This window comes from Sceloporus undulatus, chromosome 3 (assembly GCF_019175285.1).
Source record: "Sceloporus undulatus isolate JIND9_A2432 ecotype Alabama chromosome 3, SceUnd_v1.1, whole genome shotgun sequence".
Lineage (NCBI taxonomy): Eukaryota > Metazoa > Chordata > Lepidosauria > Squamata > Phrynosomatidae > Sceloporus > Sceloporus undulatus.
This window is the reverse complement of record NC_056524.1, coordinates 12,787,127-12,808,404: the sequence shown is the minus strand read 5'-3', so window position 1 is coordinate 12,808,404 and position 21,278 is coordinate 12,787,127. Positions and strand designations below refer to the sequence as shown.

Below are 21,278 nucleotides of genomic sequence, written 5' to 3'. Positions count from 1 at the left end.
CTCAAGGCTGTGGAATTCTGGGAGCTGGAGTGTGCTGTGGGGACCAAAATCCAAGCCCTGACTCTTTTATAGCTCAAGGCTGTGGAATTCTGGGAGCTGGAGTGTGCTGTGGGGACCAAAATCCAAGCCCTGACTCTTTTATAGCTCAAGGCTGTGGAATTCTGGGAGCTGGAGTGTGCGTGGGGACCAGAACTCAAGGCTTTCATCACTTTTAACAGTGATAGTGATGATGATGAAGATGGTGATATTGATATTAGCCAGCTTCTGAGGCATGCGCTCACTGTTTGTTCATAAGCCTCTGAAATAGGCAAGAAGCCATGTTCAGTAAAGCCATGTGAAATGCCCAAATGTGTGCCATGTGTGTTTTGGAATGGAGGGGGGTGGTTTGGGCAGAAAGGGAAGTACATTTCTGCCATCTTTCTAAGAATAATGCCAAAATGTCCTCCATTTTGATCATGCCTAAGAAACATGCATTTATATTAACATATTTTTAAAAATCGCCCAATTTTTTCGCGTGTCCTCCATTTTTCAAAAGTGTGTCCTACATTTGAATGTGTTGTCCTACATTTGTCCCGGTTTGGAGGTCCTGACTTATGGCAACCCTAACTGGGAAGGGCAAGGTTCTGTCACCACCTCTCTAGTCCTTGCTGAGTTAATTGAATGCAAACTACTTTTCCACTTTGAACTCTATTTGCAGCAGTTGAAATAAGCTGGAGATAAAGAAGCAAAGTGGGAGGGAGAGAGAGAAACTGGGACATTTTACAAGCTGCTTCAAAAGTGGGATGACAGAGGATTAACCAGGTTTTCCAAATCAGGATAATTAGAGGATACAGTATTGTGCTTTTGTGGACATTCTCAAATACTGAGTATGAAAAATTAATATTCCCAACTGCTTTTGTTATGATTTTATTTATTCCTTTTAATATTTTTATATTCTTCTATACTTTTCTTCAACAAAATATTTTAACAAAATTCCTTGGTGGTGAAGACATTATATTAAGAGCCCAATATGTTAATAATATGATTTTGAACCTGACCTGACACCATCTTGTCAACTAATGTAATTCTTTTAGGAAAGATGATATCATGCTTATGATGGCCTGCCCTATCTAGCATCCTAAATGCTGAATTCTGCTCTACCTGCATTTTCAAGGGAGGTATCTTATTACATCCAAGCTACGGAAATAATCCAAGGAGACTCTACTTTAACTGCAGCTCAGTGCTATGGAATCTGTAATTTTCTGAGACATTTAGCCTTCTCTGTCAGAGGGCTCTGTTGCCACAACAAACTACAATCCCCAGAATTTCTTACCTTTGAGCCATGGCAGTTAAAGTGGTGTCAGCCTGGATTATTTCTACAATGCAGATGCAGCCATACAGACAGTAATAGCATAAGGAGTAGCTTGTCATTCTGGTAGATCTTCCTAACAAGAGCTGATGGCTATTTGGAATATATAGTTCTTCTTCTTCCCACCGACATCCATTGGAATCTCTGTACAATAAAAGTGGAAGTTCTGTGCTCTTAAACATCTGCCCTTCCCCACCCTTGCCAGACAGAAAATAGTTTCTGAAGCAGAGATAATACTTTTATTTGAATGTGGAACCAAAGCCAATGCTGTATAGATTGCAAAACTGGAGTTAGTTGGAGACTGATAGCACTGTAAGAAGAGAGTAGTGAGTACAAAATACAAGACTTGAATAAACTAGAAAATGGGATAATTGCAGACAACCAGCTCAGAAGCCATGACTCAATTCAGATGTAAGTGATGCATAATTAAATCTATAATGCTGCCTGGGTTAAATTGGTACTCAGTTTTGGACTGCAATTTATTCCAGCTATTCTAGGGCATCCTTTTGCACTTTGGCTGTATATTCAAAGCAGAGCTTACGAAAGTTGCTTCTGGAGACTACAGCATACAGAAAACACTGTGTTGATTGGGATGCGTAGTCAAGAAAAAATAACCTTTTTACACTCTGATCCAGGAGCCATTTGGTAAAGCATGCTATTTAACGCATTGTATTAACTATGAATATATGATAAAATTAGGGCTAAGAAACTTGAGTAAGCTAATGCTTGAGGAACACAGAAAACATTTCTGGAAAGCAAGTGTTACTAATTTCTCACACTTGTAATTAAGACCTGTAAGACTTGATCAGGTGGAAGAAGTTCACTTTCTGCAAGATGGGAGTTAATCCATTTCTGTTCTGGCTGAAAAGCCTAATTCATTAGCATGAAATCATTTTAATGAACTGCTTTCTCTGTTCAGATGCTGCTGCTTCTTCGTTCTGTGCTGTTTGTCTGGTATTCTCCCTTCCCTCCATTCTGAAGGAACAAGGTTGGTGGTTTCCAGTTATTTGTCTATGTGTGGTTTGGAAGATTTGTGGCTGGTTGGTGCTATTTTTTAGCAGTTGATTCAATCTGGTCTTCATTCCTGCAACAGAGACTCATCAGGCTTTGCCCAGGCATGGTAACTTGCTGTACTGGATTCTAAAGTATGCTGTAACCCCTCTTTCCGTCTTTCTGTGTACAAAATTGTAATTTGATGTCTCAGTTTCTTCAAGGGTAGAGGCATACTTATTTTAACTAAGCCTTGGATGGGGGAAAAAGCTTCTTTTTACAGATCCTTTTAATGAACCTCCACATTGTCCTTATCTTCCACATCTTGTCCTGTTGGAAGTTTTTTCAAGTAGCATCAGCATTGGGAGGATGGTGAAGGAGGACTGGAGAAACACACATGGATCATCCCCGCCCAACATTTGTGATTAAAAAAAGAGTGAATTTTGTTTGCTAGAAGTCTTGTCGGAGTGGTGATTCCCCTTTCAAACAGATTGCATCAGGTAGTTTGATACCTAAACTTGGTAAGGTTCATACTTGCTATGCTAACTATCACTCTATATACTTCCTTAATGTTGATATCAAAATAATGACAGCTATTTTAGATGATAGATTATAAAAAGTAATTTCATCATTGGCACCAGGTGTGATTTATCTAAAAATAGGAAGGAAGCGGATAATATTCAGTTTGTTGTCGACTTGATTGCTTTAAACACAGAACTGATCAGCCTGCCGTTATTTCTTTATATGCGGAGAAGGCTTTTGATAAAATTTACTGTCTTTTATCTTCACAGTGTTGGCTAATAGGTATAACAGGCCAACTGCTCTAGAGATTGTTGCAAACGACAAAGCTTTTCTGTGCAGCACTGAAGAGAGGTACAGAAATACAATGGCTGCTTGAAGTCTGTCATAGTTCTGGTCTCGACAGCTGATATACTGCTGGTCAAAGCAAAACATGAGAATAGACCTGCTGTACTATCATTTGTAGACTAGATCGTTGTAGCAGTCAGGGTGAATTAGAGGCAAGGTGGAATTTCTAGTCACTGTTAACCTAAGCCTTTGCCATAATAATAACCAGCTGAAAGGGGAAAGCAAGAAGTGGCTTAACCTCAGCTTGTTTCTACAAGAATCAGCATGTATGAGGAAATATTAGCCTGGAACAATGATCAATGTACTATACGCTCTTGGCTTTGTAGGCAGGGATTGCAGGTTGTCTCATGCAGGCTCTTCCCAGGTGAAATTGTTGGGTGCTGGAAGTTACCTGACACATGCTCCTGTTTGGCACTTTCCAGAAAGGTAATGAATTCTATTTGTGTACCTGGCAGGAAGTTAATTACTAGGTATATATTATAAGTCTTCATTCTATGCCTAGTCAGCTGGTATTTGCTTTAGGACTTGAAATAACTAATACTCTTGCATTCCTTAAATGTACTACCCTTGGGTGTATTAGGTCTTTTTTGAGGTTTATCATGAAAATTGTTTCCTCAGCCTTGCATCTCAGGGAGGGAAGAGGAACACCCTTCACTGAGACTTCAGTTTTCACTTTGGGTGTCTGTCTACATGTGGAGTGTGCCTTCCAGTTGTTTCTAACTTATGCTGACCATATGCTGACCCAATCATGGAATTTTCTTGGCAAGATTACTTCAGAGGAGATTTGCCATTGCTTGAGGGTGAGAGTGTGTGACTTGCCCAAGGTCACCCAGTAGGTTTCATGGCTGAGCTGGGAATTGAACCCTGGTCTCCAGAATCCTGGTCCAATGCTGAAACCACTATGCCCTACTGGGTCTCTGGAATTATTGTCCTGGGCCTAGACATCTGGTGCTGCTGGAAGATTTTAGAGTCTTCAGTGTTGAGTAAGCCAATGATTCTAAGCTATTAGCTCTCCAAATGTTTTGAACCTCAACTCCTACAGTATCTTATCTTTGACCATGCTGGCTGGGGGCTTCTGGAGTAGAAGTCCAAGACTTCTAAAGGATAAGAGGTTGAGATCCCTGGGCTAACCAGTGTATGGATGTTGTCCTTCCTCACATACTTTAGCTTTTGTTTTGTCTCATGGGCTGTTATGACACTGATTCTTTGTTGGCCTTGAACTGGGAAATTATGGGGAAAATACAGGATAGTTGTTAGAACCTATTCTCTCAAGACACACTTGTAACTTTACACATACCCTAACAATGGTTCTGAAAGTTTGGGCCTCTTCATGTTTTGAACTTCTACTCCCAGAAACCTCAGTTGGCACAAACAATGCGGAGGGATTTGGAAGGCCACAGTTTGATAATCACCTGGAACACACTCATATAAGTGACATTCATATTAGCAGAAGCTTCTGCAACTGTGATAAGTGTAGTGTTAAGAGTTAAGTGTTTTGCCAGCTGAGAAGTCCTACCAATCAGTACAGATGAAACTAGATGAAAAACACTTGGAATAATGTGATAGCAATTTGTTCCAAGCCTAAAACTTGGCAGTCATTGTTAAATCTTAGGGGCAATATTTTTATTTCAAAAGCATGGAAAACGCACAGTTCGTTTTAGGTAAAAATCAAGAAATGTAAAGTTGATAGAAGTTTGTTTTGGATACATATTAGACTTTTCTGTAAACTGGAAGCAGTGTCCTTTTTCAGGCTATGTCTGTACTGAGGGAAGACTTTAGATGAGGAAATTAAAGAAAAAATGAAGAGGAGACATTATTTTTTGGGAGAATTAAATAATGTTAATACCAATAGCTATACAGATAACAAATAAACCAAGTAAATAACCACAAAAATACAAGGCTGAACAGAATCCCAACATTTCATAGAAAACAACTACATCCAAGTGCAACATGCTGAAATGAGACACGGAAAGAAATTAGGTACATATGCATCCAGTTGTCTATGCATATAGATGTGTATATGTGTATAACACATCTGAAGTTTCATGGAGTTGTTTTGTTGAAAGTCTTCAGTGATGTTATTTTCAATTTTCAACATGCCACTTTATGCCTTCCAACATTTCATAGATATAAACTGTGGTCAAGATAGCCAAAGTTATTCATGAGGAAGAAGGCACAAGCTAGGAGCGGCTGCAGCAGTTTGCTTTTGCCTGAGCCTACTGAGAGCCAGTGTGGTGTAGTGTTTGAATGTTGGACTGCAACTCTGGAGACCAGGGTTTGATTCCTCATTCACCCATGAAACCCACTGGGTGATCTTGGGCAAGTTCACATGCTCTCAACCTCAGGAGAAGGCAATGGCAAACTTCCTCTGAACACATCTGGCCAAGAAAACCCAGTGATAGGCTCACCTTAGCGCACCATAAGTTGAAAATGACTTGAGGACACACAACAGCCAACTGGGACGGGCAAAATTCTGCCCCCTTCTTTCCCCTTGCTGAGTTAACTGAGTGCCAACTACTTCTGTATTACTCAGTTTTTCAGGAATTGGAATAAGCTGAAAACAAAAGGGAAAAGTGGGAGGAGGAAAGAGAAATGGGAACATTTTAGAAGCAGCTGAAACAGTGGAACAGCAAAATCTGTCCAGATCTGGACAGTTGAAGATTATCTCAGTTTTGAATAGCTACAGTTATAAAAAGTACAGCCTATACAGTTTGTTGTTGTGTGCCTTCACATTTTTTCTAGCGTATGGCAACCCTAAGGGTTTTCTTGGCAGGTTTCTTCAGAGAGTGTTTGCCATTGCCATCCTCTGAAGCCGAGAGAGTGTGACTTGCCCAAGGTCACCCAGTGGTTTTACAAGGCTGAGCCAGGATTCAAACCCTGGTCTTCAGAATCCTAGTTCTCTGCTTAAACCACAGTGGTGCCCACAGTAATAATACACATGAAATCTAGTACTGTATGTTATAATTTTCTGCGGCAGCACTTGGAACTAACTAATAAAAGAGCCAGCGTTTTCTGAGAAACTGATTTAACAGTTCGTGTTCTCAAAGGGTTAAATTAAACTGTGGAAAAGTCCAATCTTCCAGCTCTAATCGCTTTGCAACATAGCTCATGTCCTTTCCGGTCTGAATCTTGAGGCCTGGCAATAGTGTAGATCACAAGCGATAACTAGAGGAATGTGTATTTTGTTGTGTTTGTGCAGAGCCTTCATAAATCTCAGTGGGCTAGATCAGTGAATGGGTTTTGGCTGATCTTTCATTATAGATCTGAATTTAGCATTCAGAGCAGGGCTGCATGAGGAAGTGTTATCAGACAGAGCCTATCCATTTTTCATTCCTTTTATATTAAACGTGTACATGGACTTTGTAATAATTAATTAAAAAGTGGATGTTTTTGGTTCTAGAGAATGGACAAGCATTTGGGAAACTTGTTGCATGAGTGATATCTTTCAAGATACCTAAGGAAATCCTGGTGCATAATGTAAATATATTTTGAGCTGTTAGGCTCCTGGGTGTGAACGGGACCTTTAATGTGCTCATGTTACAATTGCCCTGTAAGAAACAAAGGTACAATGGGAGACATGAAGCAGAATCTCTACCTTTTAAAATTCATTATAAACATTCTTCACAGGTGATTAACAAGTGCTGGATCTGGCACAACTCTAAATTTCCTGTCTCTTTATCTCTCTTACTCAGATGTTATGTTTTGCATATGGACAGGAACTGGCAATCAACTTCAGCAATACTTTTAGAGCCATGTGGTATGTTTGACAATCTTAAGCTTCTGGCAAGGGTGTTTCTGAGTCTGTGACCTTATTCAAATAAACTCTGGGCTTTTCTTTTGAAGGATTGTCTTTGTTTACCCTTCCATATTACTTCTTTTCTTCAATACAAAGGCACACTACTCTTCATTGTACCTTATTGTTGTTGTGTGCCTTCACGTCATTTCTGACTTATGGAGATCCTAAGGCGAACCTATCACAGGGCTTTCTTGGCAAGGTTTGTTCAGAGGGTTTTTTCCTTTTTCTTCCTCTGAATCTGAGATTGTACCTTAATTTCCCTAGTAAACACAAGATTTTAAACAAAAGTCCATAACTTTTTCAGACCATAACATCTGAAAAAGTATGCTGTAGCTCACACAGCTTCTAATGAAACAAACAGGTTAGTCTTGAAAGCACTGTGTTTGCAAATGTGCTGAGAATATAACTGGGAAAACTCTGTTTTCTGTTCCAAGCAGAGCTTGAAAAACTTAGGGGCAAAAGATACATACAGGAAAAAGCGGCTTGAAGCTGCCTTTTCTGAAGCCGCATTGAAACTCCACCAACCACGCCACTGACTCCCAAGGTGGCTGGAGTGCTCATGTCATGACCACACAGTGCGGCTTCAAGCTCTTTTTTTTTTACTGTTCTCCCACCATACCTGTGCACCAGGAGTGAAGCATAAGCAACTACTATCTCATTGCATGGCCGTCTCTGTGAACCTGCATGCATTAACATGTGCAATGCTTCACCGGACAGGGCATCAGGACAGAGGTGTGCCCCTGCAAATGCCAGCAAGGTCCAATATGCCCCCTTCCACCCCCTTCACCTCATGCCCCCTCTTTGACTGCCTGTTTTGTATATGTTGTACTCATCTCCATGAGAGGTGTCAACACTTCCTCTTTTGGGCATTGCCACCCTCATTGCTTGGGTACGGCAGCTCTGTCCAGCTGTAAACCTGCTTATTTTGACCATCTGTTTTGCCTCTTAGTTTCCAAACTCAAAACTATTATCATGTTTATTGGACTTTGTGTTGTTGTCTGAATGACATGCTCTGCGCAACTGTGGTTGATGCCTAATCACATAATGATATCACTCAAATCCATCTCTAAATCTCATGTTCTGGCTGCAGAATTTTAGCACCTGGGATGCTCCTCAAGTGGCCACCCAAACTGTGCAGCTATCCCATTTCCATCTCTTTAATGTACTTTTTGTGGTAAGGAAAAAAAAAGATGTAATTGTAGGAATCACATGTAAAACTCTGTGAAGGCAGCAAGGGAATTGTACAGTATAATGAAAGTCTCTTCCACAAGCATACTCAAAGTTCAGTCAGGGGACTAGTTAAGATGCAAAAAAGAGGAAAATAAAGTATTCTTATGTACACTTAAAAAGGCATAAAAAACACTGAACTCAGTGGAACTTCTAAGTAAGCATACTTCAGTCTGAAGGTTTGGCAGTTAAGTCCACAAGGACTTCTGTGTTGTTAGAGGCACTGTTTTTTTGCATCCCAAATATACAGAAGTTTGGATTTTAATGGATTGTAGGGACTGAGTGTGACTTGTCCAAGGTCTACACTTGGACTACAACTCTGGAGACCAGGGTTTGAAGCCCTGCTCAGCCACAGAAACCCACTGGGACAAGTCACATCCTGTCCCTTAGAGAAGACAAGGGCAAACACTCTCTGGTCAAATCTTGACAAGAAAATTCCATGATAAGATCGCCATAAGTAGGAAACGACTTGAAGGCACAACAACAACAAAGGAGAAAGGGGAGAAAGAAAAGGAGGGAGACTAGAGAAGGAGGGAGAACATAAGTACAACAGGGAGATGTGGGTCAGGAGAAAACAAAAGGGGAATAAAATAGATAATGGTCTTGCTCATGCTGAACTGTTACAGCATTAAACAAAAGTTAAGATGGTATCAAACTGCCATAGCTGCATGCTTGTGGAATCCTGGGAATGGTAGTTTGGTGAGGCACTAGAGCTCTCAGGCAGAAAATTCCAACTACGTATATATTTAACTATAAGTCAACCTCACGTATAAGCCAAGGGCAAGTTTGGGGGCCAAAATTATGGATTTTGATACAACTTGTGGATAAACTGAGGGTAAAACTTAGGGATGTGTAACAAAGGACCTAAAGGATGAAACAAAGGAAAACAATGCCAAAGAACTTTAAAAATGTCAGCAGACATAACTGTTTGTGCTCACCTTAAAGGCTGAATGGATGAGAGAGTAAAAGGGGGTCAGTGCTTCCAGGACAGATTGCACTCTGGCCTTTCACCAGGGAATGGTTCCTTTCTTTTTTCAGAGTTAAACTAGTACAGTAATAATAATAATAATAAATTTTATTTGTATACCGTTTTTCCCTAGATCAAAATGGTTTACAGACTATAAAACTATTACAAACATCTCATAAAAATAGATAAAAACAAGTACAGTAATACAATTATACAAACACATTCATAGGGTAAGGCAGAGAATCGATGGCATCAAGAGTGCTCAACTTCATTCCTCGGGTCGGTTGGGGTGGGGGAAGGCTTGGCAAAAAAGAAAGGTTTTAAGACTCTTTTTAAATGTTTCTAGGGGGTCATGAGACGGAGCTCCTCAGGGAGACTGTTCCAAATCCGCAATGTATACTTACATTGTAGTATATCACATGGAGATTTTTGGAGATTTTGCAGCTCAGTTCCGATGTGAGTATGGGTCCAACGATGCGGATTCACGTCATAACGTGAATGTGTTATCAGATGAGATTCCTTTCTATGGGTGCTCCTTCCAGTGGCGCTTCCGCAGTGATTCCAAAGTGACCCCTCATTTTGGTGAAATCAGGAAAAAAGTGAATTCACAGAATTCACTTTCAAGCTCACTTCAATTTCACTTCGAATTGGTCTGGTGTGGAAGATCACTCCGATGTCGCCCCTCTTTGCCCCCTGCGTCCTGCTCCTTCATCCCTCTCCTCCTCCTTCACCCCCTGTGACTTATCCCATCATCCCCTGACTGCTCCTGCATCCCAACCCTGGCTCCAGTGACCCCCTGCCACACATCCTGTCATCCCCTGACTGCTCCTACATTCCAATCCTGGCCCCAATGACCCCCTGCCACTCATCCCATCATCCCCTGACTGCTCCTGCATCCCAATCCTGGCCCCAGTGACCCCTGCCACCCATCTCATCATCCCCTGACTGCTTCTGCATCCCAATCCTGGCCCCAATGACCCCCTGCCACCCATCCCATCATCCCCTGACTGCTCCTGCATCCCCATCTCGTCCTCTCTGCCAACCTGACACCTATCCCATCATCCCCTGACTGCTCCTTCATCCTGATGAAGGATGACAGCTAAGGAGGGGGCAAGGAAGGAGGACAGTGTCCAGAACCCCACTCAACATGCACAAGGGTGCCGATTTGAATCGTTGAACCCTCAAAGTATGTTCTGGTGTGGTACTCGCCTCGTTTTGCTTGAATCCGCATCACGTGACTTGCTTGGAATCGAACTGACTCCGCTTCCCCCTCCATTCAGAAGGGCAGTAGAAAGGCAACCAGGTGTGGTAAAACATCACGTTTTAATGTGAATTCGCATTGCTAGACAGGAGTGACTCTGGATCTGGTGTGAAAAAACATCACTTTTTGCATTTCTAGAACAGGAGTGAATGCAAATCTGAGGTGCAAACCCCCCATGTGTGATAAGGGCCATTGACTCATGGATAAGTCGACTTAGGTCTTTTGGGTCAATTTTTTGACTAAAATTTCTTGACATATACATGAATATTTACAGTACTTCACCAAAGTACAAACCCCAGAATTCTGCAGAATGAAGCTCTGACAGTTGAAGAGGTATCAAACAGCTATAATTATGTAGTGTGAATTGATGTCTTGATGTGAATTGTGGATGAGGGAATGGAGAAGGAAAAAGAAGATGAAAGAGAGTGTAAGAAAAGGAAAGGGCAAAATATTTTAGCCAGTTGCTATTGGGGGGGGGAGCAGAAAATGAGAATAAGGACTAAGGAATGAGGCAAAGTATGAGTTTAGGCAGGAGTTGTGAAGGGAGAAGAAAGAGGACAGTGGTGGAGGTGGGGAGAACATTTAGCCAGAAGTTTTGGATGGGAGAAGAGAAGGAGAAAGAGTTCAAGAGTGAGAAGAATGAAATCAGTAACTACAGGAGAAAGGAACCAAGTGCCTAAGAAGAAAAAACATTTGTACTAGGCTTTTTGCTAAATACAGTGCAAACAAGTTTTGCTTCAGACCAAGAAAGGAAATTGTATTGCAGTTACAACCATTTAGGGTAGGGCAAAGAATGTGGGAACTGAACAAGGAAAATTAACTGTAAGATAAGAGAAGCCACAAACAGCAATACTCTAGTGTCACGCTTAGTGAGTTTGGAGGCAGATCAGCATATCCCCACACAGACTGCTCCTCCCTTGAACCCAGCCATGGTTTGGGAAACTATTTTTGTCAGAGGGATGAGATGCAAAGAGTGTCCAGGCAGGCCCCTTGGAGTGTTTGCCAGAGCTGTTCTGGAGGGACTTGCATCACCCAAATTAGAATCTTGTTTATATATAATAAACTTATTATTATTGTACTGTAATTTTACCGTCCAATTCGACAAGCCAAAATCTATCCATTATTGAGTAAGCTGAATGGAAGATCAGATCTTTTAATGTAAAGTTCTTGTTGGAAAGCCTTGTTGCTTTCAAAGTCGCTAAATTTCTCTCTGATACAGCTAGGATTAGCACTCTCTATGTCAGTGGTTCTCTCCTAATTCCGTGATCCTTTAATACAGTTCTTCATGTTGTGGTAACCCCCAACCATAAAATTGCAGTGTCTCGGTTCCTAAAACCATCGGAAATATGTGTTTTCCGATGGTCTTAGGCGACCCCTATGAAAGGGTCATTCGACCCCCAAATGAGTTGCGATCCACAGGTTGAGAACCACTGCTCTATGTATAAAGGGACATTTAGAGTTAGATTTAGTAACCCTTCGATTCTTGTCTTATTGTGGGGAATTTGGGGGAGCTGTGTCTCTTGACTGTATGTGTAAATTTTGGGTCTACGAACTGTAATAAATTATGAATGGATGACTGAATCTTGCTTTGGGATTCCTCCCTTTGTCCTGAGGACCGGAAAAGAGCGACTAGGGGCTAAAACTGGGACCGGGAGCCCTGTTCAAACTGAAAAGTATTTGGTAGTCCTAGCTGTTGTCTGGAGGCGCTCTCTTGCTTGCCAGGATTTTCTCTTTTTGATCAACGCTATTCTTATGCAGTCATTAGGCAAAAATGGTTAAAAATTGATTTTTCACAGAAAACCATATAAATTTGAGTGTGAAGCAACAATTTCCTGTTTGCTTTAAAAACAACGACAGCTCTGAATTCTTCTCTTTCGTAACAAGGAGGATATATATATATATATATATATATATATATATATATATATATAGAGAGAGAGAGAGAGAGAGAGAGACTGTTATGTATAAGAAAATACATAACAGTTTTTTTTTTGTTGCATCAATGTAGTTTATCTGGAAGCTGCTGGCTAAAGGTTCCCAAACACTTCCAGCAAGCTGTTGTTCTGAGAACTCTTGGGGGGAAGCTGTGGTAGATAAAATAATACAAAATTGATTTTTATTGTAAAGAATGTGTGTATCTATAGGAACAAGCAACTGTGGCGTAGGAGCAGTGGCTAATTTTCCACCTTGCTGCACAGAAATGGGCCTCACTCTACTTTGCATGCACCAAAAATACTGTACCTTTCTTTCCTTCCTTTTCTCTTCCAAAATGATGACCAGAGGTGAGGTTATGTCACTTCCTACTGCTATTTTGGAAGAAAAACAGGAAAAAAATTGTTCAAGGGTAGGGGGAGCTTCTGGATGGTTTTGTGGGATTGGAAGGGTGTGTGTGTGTGTCTGTGTGTGTGTGTGCGCGCATGCATTTGGAGGGGTTGATGCCAAATATGAATCTGATTTTGTGTCATGGTGTAGTGGTTTCACAGTGGGACTATGACTCTGTAGACGAGGATTCGATTCCCAGCTTGGCCATGAAACACATCTTGGGCAAGTCACACAACCTCAGCCTCTGGGGAAGGCAATGGCAAATCTCCTCTGAACAAATCTTGCCAAGAAAACAACATAATAAGTTTGTCTTAGGTTTGCCTTAAATTGGAAACAACTTGAAGGCACACAACAACACCCAATCACATTGGGGGGAAATTGGGAAGGGTGATTTGCAGGACTGGCAGTGGCTTTAGGGACCATAAAAGTGGAGTTCTGGGGTCACACACAGACGGTGGGCCATATGTACCCATCCAGCATGTTTGTTTGTCTGCTATATATCTTTTTTTCAGTAGTCCTTCTTTGGCTTTGTTGTTTGAACAAAGTGGAGGGCTTCAAGGCCAAGCTGGGAATCAAACCCTGGTCTCCAAAGTCATAGTCAAATACTCAAACCACTACACTACACTGGCTCTGCTGAAGCAGTTGCAGTGATCTGAAACAGCTATAGTTGTCCAATCTGGATGTACCCTAAGTCCAGCTTTAATGCAAGCCCAAATTCTAATATGAAGCAGGTCAGCCAGACCAGTGTAGTATGGTGGTATTATCCAGAGATCCTTTCTGTCTGATAGCCTTTTGCCTGGAGATGCTAAGGACCAAAACTAGGACCTTTTCACTGTAGAACTGGGGTTGGAGTGCTTTTGCCCCTCAGATAATGTTGGAGTACAACTCCCAACATTTTCACAGTTGGCTATTTTTGCTAGAGCTTATGGGAATTGCAGTTCAGCACCAGCTGGAAGACCACACGGTTCCCACTCCAATGGAAAGTGTATGTTCTACCACTGAACAGTAGAATCGGTTGGACTGTGATCATGTTTGGCTTTGTCCCACTCTTGTATTCTACCATCCTAATGTGGAAACTGCTTGATCCAGGCCAGATCGATTGGTGATTTATAGGTTACCTTACCTAACATCTTGTCCCTTACACCGAGGAGGAGAATATGTAAAGGGCTTCTCTTCCAACAAGAAATTCTTAAAAAGATTTAAGTCTGCTAATATGAGGTTTAGTTGAAAATCTGGAGCAAACTAATGCTCTGCTTCTGTATAAAGTTAAGGATTACTTGATTCTACATGGATAAATGTAAGTTACTTAGCCAAGAAAAATGAAATGTATTAATATAGGATGGGTGACACCTGGTTTTGGAAGCAGTACATGTAAAAACGATTTAGGGATCTTGTAACCACAAGCTAAACATGAACCAACAATGTGATACAATGGCCAAAACAAGCAGTGCAGTTCTTACCTGTATAAATAGGAGCATAGTATCCAGATCAAGAGTAGTAGTAGTGCCACTCTATTCTGCTTTGGTCAGACCTTGTCTGGAATAACATGTCCAGTTCTGAGTAACAGAAGGATATTGACAAATTGGAACACGTCCAGAGAAGGATGGCCAAGGTGATGAATTGGGTATGTCCAGCTTGGCAAAGAGAAGACTGAGAGGTGACATGATAGTCATCTTTAAATATCTGAAGGGATGACATGTAGTGCATGGAGTGATCTTGATTTCTGTGGCTCCAAAGACTGGACCACAAACCAGTTGGTTCAAACTCTAATAAAAGTGACCCCACCTAAATACTGGGAAGAACTTCTTTACTGTAATAACTGTGCAACAGTGAAATAGGCTGCTCCAGAAGGTGGTGGAGGTCTTCTTTGGAGGTCTTTGAGCAGTGAGGTTCCCTCTTTTTCCCCTCACCATCATTGCTTCTTGCTGGCTCAAATATAATCACACAAACCTAACAATCTGAAAATCCTTTGCAATGTGGATTTCTACTGAGTTTTTTAAAAAAATATTATTTTGGATTACTTGAGCTCTAGGGCGCTCATGGAATGTTAATGTCAAATTCTGTTACCACTGAAAGCTAAATGTAAAATGCTTATTAAATGTTTCTGAACCCAGAATTGGCTTGCTAACAAGGCATAGTCGTAATTCCATGATCTTATTTGAGGCTGATACTTCATTTGATATTTGTTTTAATCCAACCCTGCATGATTATATGTTTTTGCTCTCTGGAAAGAACACTCAACAAGATGCCTTTTTCTGTGCAGAAATACAATATCTTTTTCAAGATGCCTTTTTCTGTGCGGAAGCCTTTGTATTGTGTTGTTCAAGTGGCTTTGGGCTCTTTCACACTTCACAGTTACAATGTTATGATGCCACTTTAGCTGTTGTGGTTCCATGCTATGGAACCTTGGGATTTGCAGTTTAGGATGGGTTATTCTGAATCCTCAGCCAGAGAGCTCTAGTGCCTCACCAGACTATAAGCTCCATGATGCCTTAGGATGTTGCCACACCAGTTAGTGTAGTAATTGTGTAGTGCGAAAAGGTCCCTGATTCCAAAGGTTTAAGATAGGGATAGGGAATGTGGGGCTCAACAGACTGCCCCTTTGGAGTGGCCTCTTTCCTTGCCAGATTGGGGCTGCGGCAACTAGATACCACAGCCCTGATCTGGCCTTTCCATGGCGCAAAAAAGAAGCTGCAAACAGTGGGTCTTTTTTGTGCCATGGAAAGGATGTCCTAGCTGCAGTGACAGCTGCTTTTCGGTGCTCCTTTGGCGCATTGCATTTAAATGCTGCCATAGTTGGACGTGCGGTGTGATGCTGACATGGGGGCGGCTGGCGTATGTATGCCAAGCCCCCATGCCGGCATATAATGCCGGTCTGTAGAGGCTCTGTGTGACTCCCACCCCAGCATTGTTGGACTTCATGCCTCATTCCTCACCACTCATTATGCTAATTAGGGTAGATGGGAGTTGTAGTTATCTAGACATTGGTGAGCTACATGTTCCCCATCCCTGATTTGTTTTTAACAGATTAGCAGGTGGGACTACCAACTTAATGATTTTCAAAGCAAATGTTGCTAGTGCAGGACTACTAGGGGTTGTTCCAACTATGGTTTAAACCAGATCATGATTTGAAATGATCAGGTTTAAACCACCATGGTTCCCACTTAATTTGAATTGCTGAAGCGATTCAGAAAGGGGGGGGGCATGGTTTTTACCCATTTAACCTGTGTCAAAAAGACACTGGGTTAAAGGGGTATTTTTTTTTTGGGATGAATTGATTTATTCTGAAATAAATCAATTCATCCCAGTGGGAACCATAGGCGGATTTGAATCTGCCCCAGTCCAAGTGGGAACTAGACAGGGCGGATTTGATTCCGCCACCAGAGATGGGGGGGGGGGCAACTGCAATGGCCCCCGCCATCTCCCTGTCACCAGCCTCCCTGCCTCTCCGAACCTGGGCCACCGGCTTCTCTTCGGCCTTCCTGTGACCTCCTTCCCGCCTTCCCTGGGAACGGAAGAAGATCGGGGGGGAAAGCTGGGAAAGAGGTCGCAGAGAAGTCGGGGAGGCTTCTCTGCAAGCTTCCCTGGCCACAGGGAATGGAAGGAGGCCACAGGGAAGCTGGGGAAGCTGGTCAGAGGTCAGAAGAAGCCCCCAGAAGGGGGCTGGGTTGGGGACAGTTGGGGCTAGGAGAGGCCAAGGTGCCTGTTCCGAATTGATAGAATCAGCGCAAACATATTGTGAACCAGGAACTATTTTTGTGCTGATTCCAATTTGGATCAGGCACCAAATTCTCCGTAAGTTGGAACAAGGCCCTAGGGTTAGGCTGTAGTAGATGCATGTGCAGAATTTAGAGGGAAAATAAATACTTTTGGAACAACATTGGCTGTAGGATCTGGGAGATGTAGTAAAAAAGTTTGTTTTCTAAGTTCTGCCCATCACCTAGAATTGGAGAAACTTCACCATACATCTCACTCACTTTTCTTCTATTTTTTTTAAAATCATGTTTGTTCAATCCTGAGTATGAAGAAATTTGCAAATTTTGGTAAATACTGATCAAAAATGACTTGAAGTGAAATCCTCATGCATGCCTAATCACATGAGTATGCTTGAAATCTGATTTCTACACATACCCACCTTTATGCAAACATAGTTCTGGCAACTAACCCATACTTCTAGCTTTAGAACCTGTCTAGTAACAACTGATCCAAAGGCCAAGGGAACTCCCATGCTGCTTTTTCTCAATGGTTGGCAACTATACATGCTACAGTATGTTATACCTTCCTACATTTCACAAATGGAAACTGGGATATATGTGGACAAGGAACATCAGAGTGTGATCAAGATGGCAAAAGTTATTAATAAAGAACACACAAGCTAGGAGAGGCTGCAGCAATTTGCTTTTGCTTGAGACTACTGGGAAGGGCAAGAATCAGGCCCCTCCTTTTGCACTTTGAACTCATTTGCAGGAATTGAAGTAAGCTGAAGGAAAAGGGGGAAAGTGGGAGGAGGAAAGAGAAAATGGGATACTTTAAAAGCAGCTGAAACTGTAGGACAGCAGAGGATTAATACATACTGTCCCTGCCAAATCGGGACAGTTGGAGAGTATGATACCAATGTTTTGGGTTTTATTCTGTAACCCAGGATATGTAGTTCATTGTTGCATGATGCAGGTGGGATCTCTGGTGCAGCGACTCTGTTCTATGGCATGAGCAGAGCTTAGAAAAATTACTTTTTTTCAGTGACAGATCCTGGCCATGGGGGCAGATGGGAGTTGTTCAAAATTCTGGGAGTTGTCAAAAAAAATGACATTTACAGCCAGGCTTTTGGGATGGGGAATATGAAATAAACAACATAATGGGTGGAAAATGCATTTTTCTATCAAACTGAAAACATGGGATATGTATATGGTGTGATTTATTTTCAGATCCATGTGTTTCCTTGTCCCTGTTGAATAAATTGTACGTTCAAATGAAATGTTCTAGTAATTGCCACCCCTCCCCACCAGCCTGGAATAAGCTTTGATGTTAAGTCATGCATATAAAATAATTAGATGAGAAGAACACAAAAGAAACAAACACACTCAAGTAGGACAGTTTTTTTCTTTTTTGCTTCCTGACTGATCAGCGTATAACACGATAACCTTAGTCTCTGTTAGTACTGTGATTTTTTCATGGGTCTTGCCTTTGGGTAGGATTCTATTGCAGGCCTTCAGATAGGTGCTCCAGGTATAGAAACAACTGTGGTGGATTTCAGAAGACAGTGAAATCTGCTTGTCTACCTGCCTAGGATCACTTGGAAGATAAATGGTAATTTTCTGGTCCTTTTAGAACAAGAACAGGAGGATATATGGTTGTTCTAGTGTGGTTGAACTGTGACTGTGGAATGAAAGCAGATCCACCATCGCACCACCTCAGAAGTCAGATCCATTATTATTATCACAGTTGCTCCTCTTAACTCACAGATCTGAGATCCATGACTTTGAATGTCTGTGGAGGGGCAACCTCTGCTATTTTCAATGGTGTGTGTGCTAAATGTGCGCACCCAGGCTGCACGCATGGGTGTGTGCCCCATTCAGGCCTATGGCGCTTGAATATGCACGAGCCTCTGTTTTCGCAGGGGGGTGGGTAGGTCCGGAACGGATCCCACACAAAAACAGAGAGCCAACTGTATTATTATTATTATTATTATTATTATTATTATTATTATTATTATTATTTCTATGCTGCCTTTTCCCCAGATTGAAACTCAAAGCCGCTTACAACAATTAAAAACATTTTTAAAAACCCACAAAATCCAAAAGTTAAAACACAATTAAACTATCAGGAAAAAGTTAAAACCAAATGAAAACATACAGCATTAAAAAACAACAACACACACACACACCAGCACACCAATCAGCCATATCCATCGCATTGTGTAAGATGTGCCTTATATCACCGTTCATCAGATGACTTTCAGAAGAGAAAACTTTTTACTTGTCTGCAGTGGTGTAAGTAGGGGAGTGAGGAGGATACGGACTGCACCAGGTGACACCTCAGAAGGAAGAGGGATGATACCCAGTTGATCCCTCCTCCTGCTTCAGGATGAGAAGGTTGAGTGTGCCCATCCTGGCTTTGCCATGGAAGCTTCTTCCTCAGGAGGACACTACCATGGCAAAGAAGAAGGACAAGTGTGCCCCTCCAGGCTCTGCTGCAGTGCTGGTGGAGAAAAGCAAGGGTGCCCTTTTGGCTGCCACCCTGGCAGCCTCCCCCTGCACTGGGTGACACCAGGGATGGGGATGCCACTGCTTGTCTGCAAAAAGAAAGTAGAGAAGGTGCTGATCTAAATTCTCTGGGAAGGGCATTCCAGAGGGCAGCTGCCAAGAACGTCTTCTCCTCTGTTCCCACCAGATGTATCTGTGAGAGAGGTAGGACAGAGAGAAGGGCCTCTCTGGGGCAATAACTCTCCAGGTTATTGAGGGAGTTTGCCATTCCCTCAATGTTACGAGTGGCTTTCCCCCCAGACTGATTAACTTTATAATACAGTCAGTTCTCTATATCTACAGATTTTTTTATCCACTGATTCAAGCATTCATGGCTCGAAAATATTTAAAAATTATATAAATTCCAGTAAGCCTTGATTTTGCCATTTTATATAAGAGATGCCATTTCGCTATGCCACTATTTAATGGGGCTTGATATTGTTTTACAACATGAGCATGAGGGACTGTCTTGTCTTTTTTAATTGCTTTGAGCTTTGTAGTTAAACAGGAAGGCATAAAAATTACTTGAAACTGGCTAAGCTGGCTAGGGCTGAAAGAGAGGTGCAGTTAAATTGCATCTGGACAACCACCCATTCCCCACCCATTTTTTGTGGTTTGCAGGGCTAAAATATCAGGTACTCCATGAGCTCATTGACTGAGTTTAGTTAAGATGTCATTTCTGAACAGTAGTTCAAACACACCCATATCATCTGTAATATGGGGATCATAATTACAACCTACCTTTCAGAACTGTTGTGAGGATAGTGTACAGCCCCTTTTGGAAGGTGGTGTTCAACCCGCTTCACATTAAGAACTGACCCATGAAAAATGGGTTTTTTCAAAGTTGAAATGTTCAAATGCATCTGGAGAAATGGCATAAAAAACTTATCAATCTAATCTAGTCATCTGCAGGATGATGTGTTAATATTTTTCCTTTCTTCTTAGCTGGAGTTGAATGTTTTGTATGTTTATATCTTTGCCAAAAGCCTGGCAGCCCGGAAGGACAGGATTGGTTTCCAGCTTGTTTATGTCGTTTCAAAGTCAGGTCAGTCACTGCTTGAACTTTTCCTCCTGAATACCACTCCAGTTTTCTTAAATGGGCTTTTAAAAAAGAAATACCAGTCTGCATTACTTGACCTGTAATGTTTTTTCCTTCAGAATGTGTCATAGAGTGGTAGGGAATGTTTTCTATTTGGCCTCGCCTGGTTCATGGTTAGGTACTACATTTCATACACTGTGTTGTAAGGCAAGGGCAAAATCCCTCTGAACAAATCTTGCCAAGAAGAACCCATGATAGGTTCACCTTAGGGTCTCTATAAGTCAGAAATGACCTGAAGGTGCATAACAACAACAACAAATTTAAAGGTTGACTTGTAGGGATTGCAAACGATACAGTTTCCTCTGGAGGACCTCCTCTGTCGAACTGCCTGGTAATGAATGAAGATTTGAGCAAGGTGCATTCTCATGGATGTGTGCAAACATTGCATTGAAATCAGTGGCTTAAATTAATTATCTGACTTTAATTGTTTAATAAATTATGTAAGGCCAATGCACCTTTATGCCATCTTCAAATCCAGTGCTATAAAACCATTTAGACCACACTTCCCCTGCCTAGCCAGATATGTTGGCCAACAACTCCCATTATCCCCAGTCATCATGGCCAGTGGACTTTAAAATCAAGCACAAGTACATACAGTTATTTCTCTGTGTCCATGCCCTTGCTGTTCCCTTTGGCTTTCATGCCTTTACTTTTAATTGTGACCATACCTAGCTAATTTGTATGTCACACAATAATGGAAGCTTTCTGGGTGAGTCACAAAAATAAAGCCTAAAACCTGTATTATGAAAATGTAACAAAATATGGCATTAGGATATATTATGCTGTATTACAGTATTTATAGTGTACGGATACATTATGCTGGAAACCATGCCCTCTGAGGAGTGGCTTAGGCAGCTGGGTATATTTAATCTGGAGAAGAGAAGATTGAGAGGTCACATGATAACCCTGTTTAAATATTTGAAGGAATGACATACTCAGGATGGAGCCAGATTGTTTTCTGCTGCTCCAGAGACTAGCATATGAAGCAATGGATGTAAACAACAGGTAAAGAGATTCCAGTTAAACATTAGGAAGAACATCCTGATGGTAAGGGCTGTTCGACAGGGAGTTGTAGAGTCTCCTTCTTTGGAGGTTTTTAAAAGAAGCTGCATGGCCATCTGTTGGGGATGCCTTGATTGTGAGTTCCTGCATGGCAAGA

General features: G+C 41.6%; 1 protein-coding gene across 1 annotated transcript in view; it reads left to right on the top strand.

The window, feature by feature from the left end:
* Positions 1 to 741: 741 nt before the first annotated feature.
* SYTL2 (synaptotagmin like 2) overlaps positions 742 to 21,278 on the top strand; it is an 89,672-nt gene continuing 69,135 nt past the window's right edge. Inside the window, 3 exon segments of the mRNA XM_042456985.1 lie at positions 742 to 1,759; positions 2,268 to 2,336; positions 19,966 to 20,065. The gene's annotated coding sequence lies outside the window, so the exon portion shown is untranslated.